Source organism: Marmota flaviventris, chromosome 10, assembly GCF_047511675.1.
Source record: "Marmota flaviventris isolate mMarFla1 chromosome 10, mMarFla1.hap1, whole genome shotgun sequence".
Classification (NCBI taxonomy): Eukaryota; Metazoa; Chordata; class Mammalia; order Rodentia; family Sciuridae; genus Marmota; species Marmota flaviventris.
The window spans coordinates 95398963-95403936 of record NC_092507.1 but is presented as its reverse complement, the minus strand read 5'-3'; the positions used below and the strand labels follow the sequence as shown (position 1 = coordinate 95403936).

At 45.0% G+C, this 4974-nt stretch overlaps 1 pseudogene; it reads right to left on the bottom strand.

Annotated features, from left to right (window-relative positions):
• Window positions 1-3099: 3099 nt before the first annotated feature.
• Window positions 3100-4764, bottom strand: LOC139707468 (polypyrimidine tract-binding protein 1-like; annotated as a pseudogene).
• Window positions 4765-4974: the final 210 nt, after the last annotated feature.

Below are 4974 nucleotides of genomic sequence, written 5' to 3'. Positions count from 1 at the left end.
AACCTTCCAAAAGTACAGTTACACTCCATGCTTCTGAGCTTCACCACCTGCTCACTTGCTTAGAAATGGAAACCTGGTTTTTGCTCCTAGGACTCAATGAAAGGTCTCCCTCAGAGCTCGATAATGTCTTGTCAAATAAAGAGAGAAGCTCTAACCCCACCCCATGTATCCACACAGTGCCAGAGCCATTTTATTTTCCATATTTTTATTGGTGTATTATGCTCCTCATTTTACTGAAAAAAGATCTTTTGCTACCAAAATTCCAGCCTCTGGCACTTGAGTATTGTTCTATTTGCTATCCCTCCACCACCTACATACCTTCATACACCTTGCTTGCACCTTACATTCAGAGATCCAAAAGAAATATGTATAAAAGATAAATGCAATAAATTGGAAACAAAAAGGATATCCAAAACGAACAATCCTTAATTTACATTCCAATCCTGAAAGAATATTATGTATGGCACTATTAAAATAACATGCTAAAGTTCTTAACAACTTGGAAAATGCTTATTTTTATAGTGTCAGTTTTAAATAAAACAAATTAAAATATATGTATGCAATTTAGTGTCAACTATGTAAAGAAATGAATCGGAGGATACTAGAAAGCTATACTCCAAAATGTTATTAGTGATAACTGCTGATGGTTAACATTTTACCTTCTTGGTAATTTTATGCATTTTCCAAATTTTCTATACTGATCTTGTTATAATTTTAGATTCAGTAAAAAAGTGAGTTCAAAATCATTTGCTGGGCTGGGATTAGGGCTCAATGATAGAGTGCTTGCCTAGCATGTGTAAGGCACTGTGTTTCAATCCTCAGCACAACAGATAAATAAATAAAGTAAATTGAGATATTGTGTCCATCTACATCTAAAAATAATTTTAAAGATCATATTGCCTACTGAAGTAAGCCCAATTTTTATGTTGGCATTCAGTCAAAATCTAACCCTCAATACACTTTCCAGTCTTGTCCCTCACTATATCCCAAAACATTCTCTGCTCTCTTGCTGGACACTACGTTTTCAACAATGCATTCCTTCATGGTTCTGTCCATGACTTAGCAAGTCTGTCAAAAGTAGGAAGAACTTCAAGCCTGAAGAACTTTGTTCCCTAAACCCAAATACAGAGCTGGAGGAAAATGCTCAGAATCACCCAAGAAAAAAAGAAATTATTTTATTCAATCCATAATGGATATACTGGTACCAATAAGAAACATAAAACTCACTGGCTTACATGACACATGATAACATTTTCTCTTGAGTATAAACTGCCACAAAAATTAAAAATTCCTAATAGAATTTAGATACATAATCTGATCCTAAAAACTTAAACTTAATAAAAATAATAGCCACTTATAGATGGTGGAGATCAAGATAAATCAGAATAATAAAATCTTTATACATTGTACAGATAGGACAATAAACACCAAGAAAAATAATTTCATAATATAAAAAAAGCAAAAAATAACAAGTAGTTTAATGCCTGAAACAGTATCTAGTAGATACTCAACAGGTATTCGTTAAATAAAAGAATGCACTTGTCCAAGGAATTAGATTGTACGTGATGAGAATTAGTCAGAAAACACTTGTTTTAGAAAATGACTTTTTTAATATAATTCCCATAATATTCAATTTACCTATTTAGAAGATGTTCAATGGTTTTTAGTATATTCAGTATGTGAAATCATCATAATCAATTTTATAACATTTTTGTTGTTGTTATAAAACTGTTTTAATCGAGTTCTCTCTGCATTACAAGCCCAGGGCCAGGCAATGGAATGTCCTCATGGCCACTGCGCTCCACGTACAATACTGAGCCTGTAATCGCTTTTATCAAAATATATGCATCACCATAAAAAAAAAAAAAAAAAAAAAAAAACGATGTGCTCCTCCACATATCAACAGGTATAAAAAATTATAAATATTTACACCCTTGTCACACTCTATGAAACTGGGGATCCGAGGAGACCGGCCCTGTTGCTGGCCCGGTAGGACCAAGGCGTCCCTCAGGGTAGGAGGGTGGTCAGAACCTGGAGGTTCCAACCGCCTGGAGTCCCAGCATCAGAGCAGACAGGAAGAGAAACATGACTTTGGTCCAAAATTTGAAGCAAAAGGAAACAACAACAACAACAAACAAACAAACCCTGAAAGTTCTAGGGCTGGTCTTCCTAGGCAGATCTTGGAGGCTGAGTAAGGCCACTGAGGAGTGTAGTGCACAGCAAGGCCCTGCCCCTGGGGGAGGCTGGGTCCTGCCTATGATTTAATTGATTACAAAGAATAAAATAGAAAGTACAGCATACAAAGTAATACCAAGAGAAAGATCACACTCATACCACTGGATCCTCTTCCTATAAAAAGGTACTTAAAACTATTTCTTCTGCAAATAAATGAAAAAAGATTAGGATATTTGATCAACTGGAAATATTACTAGGCACAGATGTCTGCATCCACATCAGAATATTATAACAAAAGGAGGAATATTATAGCTCAAGGAGGCTGGTTTGTGCCCTCCGGGCCTGGCCAGGTGAGGGGGACCTGGGTGGCTGGAGGACATGGGGAGAATCATGTCAGATGATATGATTCAAGTCACTTGACATAGGAGGGTGTCAGCCAGCCCTGCTGGCACCTTGGTTTCCACTCCCTCCCAGCACTGGGCACATGATCCGTGGGAGCAGGAGTCTGCTTTGCTTTTGCCTGGAGCAGATCCCTAGCCCCTGGGTCCCTGGATCACCTTGGGTGGGCGTGCTGCTACAAGGCAGGGAGGTTTAAGGCACCAGGAGGCCAAGTCATGGTTGGGGGCCCACTGAGGGCCGCATGTCCAACACGCCCTGCAAGGCAGGGTGCTGGGTCTGGCCTGGCCTGACCCTGGGCAGGTTGGGGACCCCTTCTGCAGTCCCTGAGCGCCAGAGCCATCAGTCACCACAAGGTCAGCAAGGTGAGCTAGATTTAATTTTTTAAAAAACAGGTAAACTGATTTCACTTTAAAAATAAAATAAAATAAAATCTCTGGTCTGTTAAGGTCACTTCAGCTGCTTCTTAAAGTGGCTTTTCTCTGGAATGACAGAAGTGCCTCCGGACCCCGGCCGGGGGCTGGGCCCCTAGATGAAGGACTTGGAGAAGGAGACTCACAAGTGGTGTTTCTCGCCCAGGTCATGGTTGTGCAGGTCGATGAGCGCCTGCACCACCTCCTCCAGGGAGCCTATCTGGATCAGCGCCATCTTGTGGTCCTTCTGGAAGAATTTGAACCCCTTGACCACGCCCCTGTTGCTGGAGAACAGAACCTTGAGGTCTTCCTCCGTGAGGAAAGGCAGGATGTTGGAGAGGTGCAGGGTGGCGGAGGGCAGGAAGATGTTCTGGAAGTTCTTGGAGCCGGGCTTCTTGAAGGGGTGCAGGGGGGAGTTGCCTTAGTCCTTGTTGAGGCCCTGGTCCTCCTGGCCCTCACGCAGCAGCTTTACATTCTGGTGCTTGAGCAGCTAATGTGGATGGGGTTCCCGTGCAGCTTGTGCCCGTTCAGGTGGCTCATGGCCAGCTGGGACTGGCTGCCATCTGCCATCTGCCATCTGCACCAGCGCATTCTCCTTCTTGTTGAACAAGATCTTCACCCGCTGCATGTCCCCATAGACGCCGAAAAGAATAAAGAGGCTTTGGGGTGTGAATCTCTCAGGGTTGAGGTTGCTGGCCAGCAGGATGGGGTTCCCAGCCCCCGCCAGGCCTGGGATGGTGATTTGGCCTGCGGCAGCCATGGCAGCTACAGTTTATGGAATGGCCAATGGGGCCAGGGCTCCGTGCGTGTTAGGAACAGACAGACCAGTGGCTGGAGTAATTGCAAAGGTGGGAGGGAACCCAGCTCCTGCATATGGAGAGGCTGAGATTAAACCAGGTGCACCAAAGGCCATGGCCATGGTCTGGTCCATTGAGGGCTGGCTGTCCCCAGAGGGCAGGTCTGGGTGCCTGTAATCGTGGCTCTTGTCCTTATTGTACTTGACGTTGGGCTGGTGAGCTTGGAGAAGTCCATGCGCAGCGTGAAGCAGGCATTGTAATGTTCTGCCCGTCCAGCGACAGCTTGGCGTGCTGGGAGCTCACAGGATTGGCATACTGCAGCAATGCCTGGAAGTAGTTGTTCTTGGTGAATGTGATAATCTTCAGGACTGTGTCGAACTTGGAGAAGATCTAGTGGAGCACGTCCAGGATCACAGGGTAGAAGAAGTTCTCCACGATGATCCTGAGCACGGGTCTCTGCCCAGTCATTGCCATCCCAGCATCCACGGCAGCGGTCGAGGTGGCCAAGGCCAGGTTCCCCCACTGGACTGAGTTCACGGCCTGCACGGGCTCCTGGCCCGCACTTGGTTTGGGGACCTGTCAGTCTTGAGCTCCTTGAGGTTGGAGAACTGAATGTAGATGGGCTGGCTGCAGCACAGGTGTCACCGAGGTGTAATAGTTGACCATGTGTTGGCTGCCTCCTGGGTGTTCATCTCAACGAAGGCCTGGTTTTTGTCCTTCAGCATCAGGAGGTTGGTGACTTTCCCAAAGGGCAACCCCAGGGAGATGACCTCGCCCTCTGTGACATCGCTGGGCAGCTTGCAGATATGGGTCATGCAGGAGGGGACTCCCACACTCCTGCTGTTGCCCTTGAACTTCTTATTGTCATTTCCATTTGCTGCAGAAGCAGAGTTGCTGCTCATGATAAAGGGTCCATTAGTGACACATGTACAGCAAAGCTCGTCAGACCGCTTAGTGCCAACTGCTATGTCTGGGACCATGCTGTCTATGGCACACAGAGCAGACCCGCAGGGGACGGAGTGGAGGCTCCAGAATTTTAGAACATTTTTATTACCTCCAAAAGAAAGCTTCAACCATTGGTAGTCATTCTTTACCTCCCTGCCACCCCTCAGACTCAAGTGACAACCATTTATCCACCAATTGTTTCTAATATTTTGATTTTTCCAGATATTTCATATAAATGGAATCATACA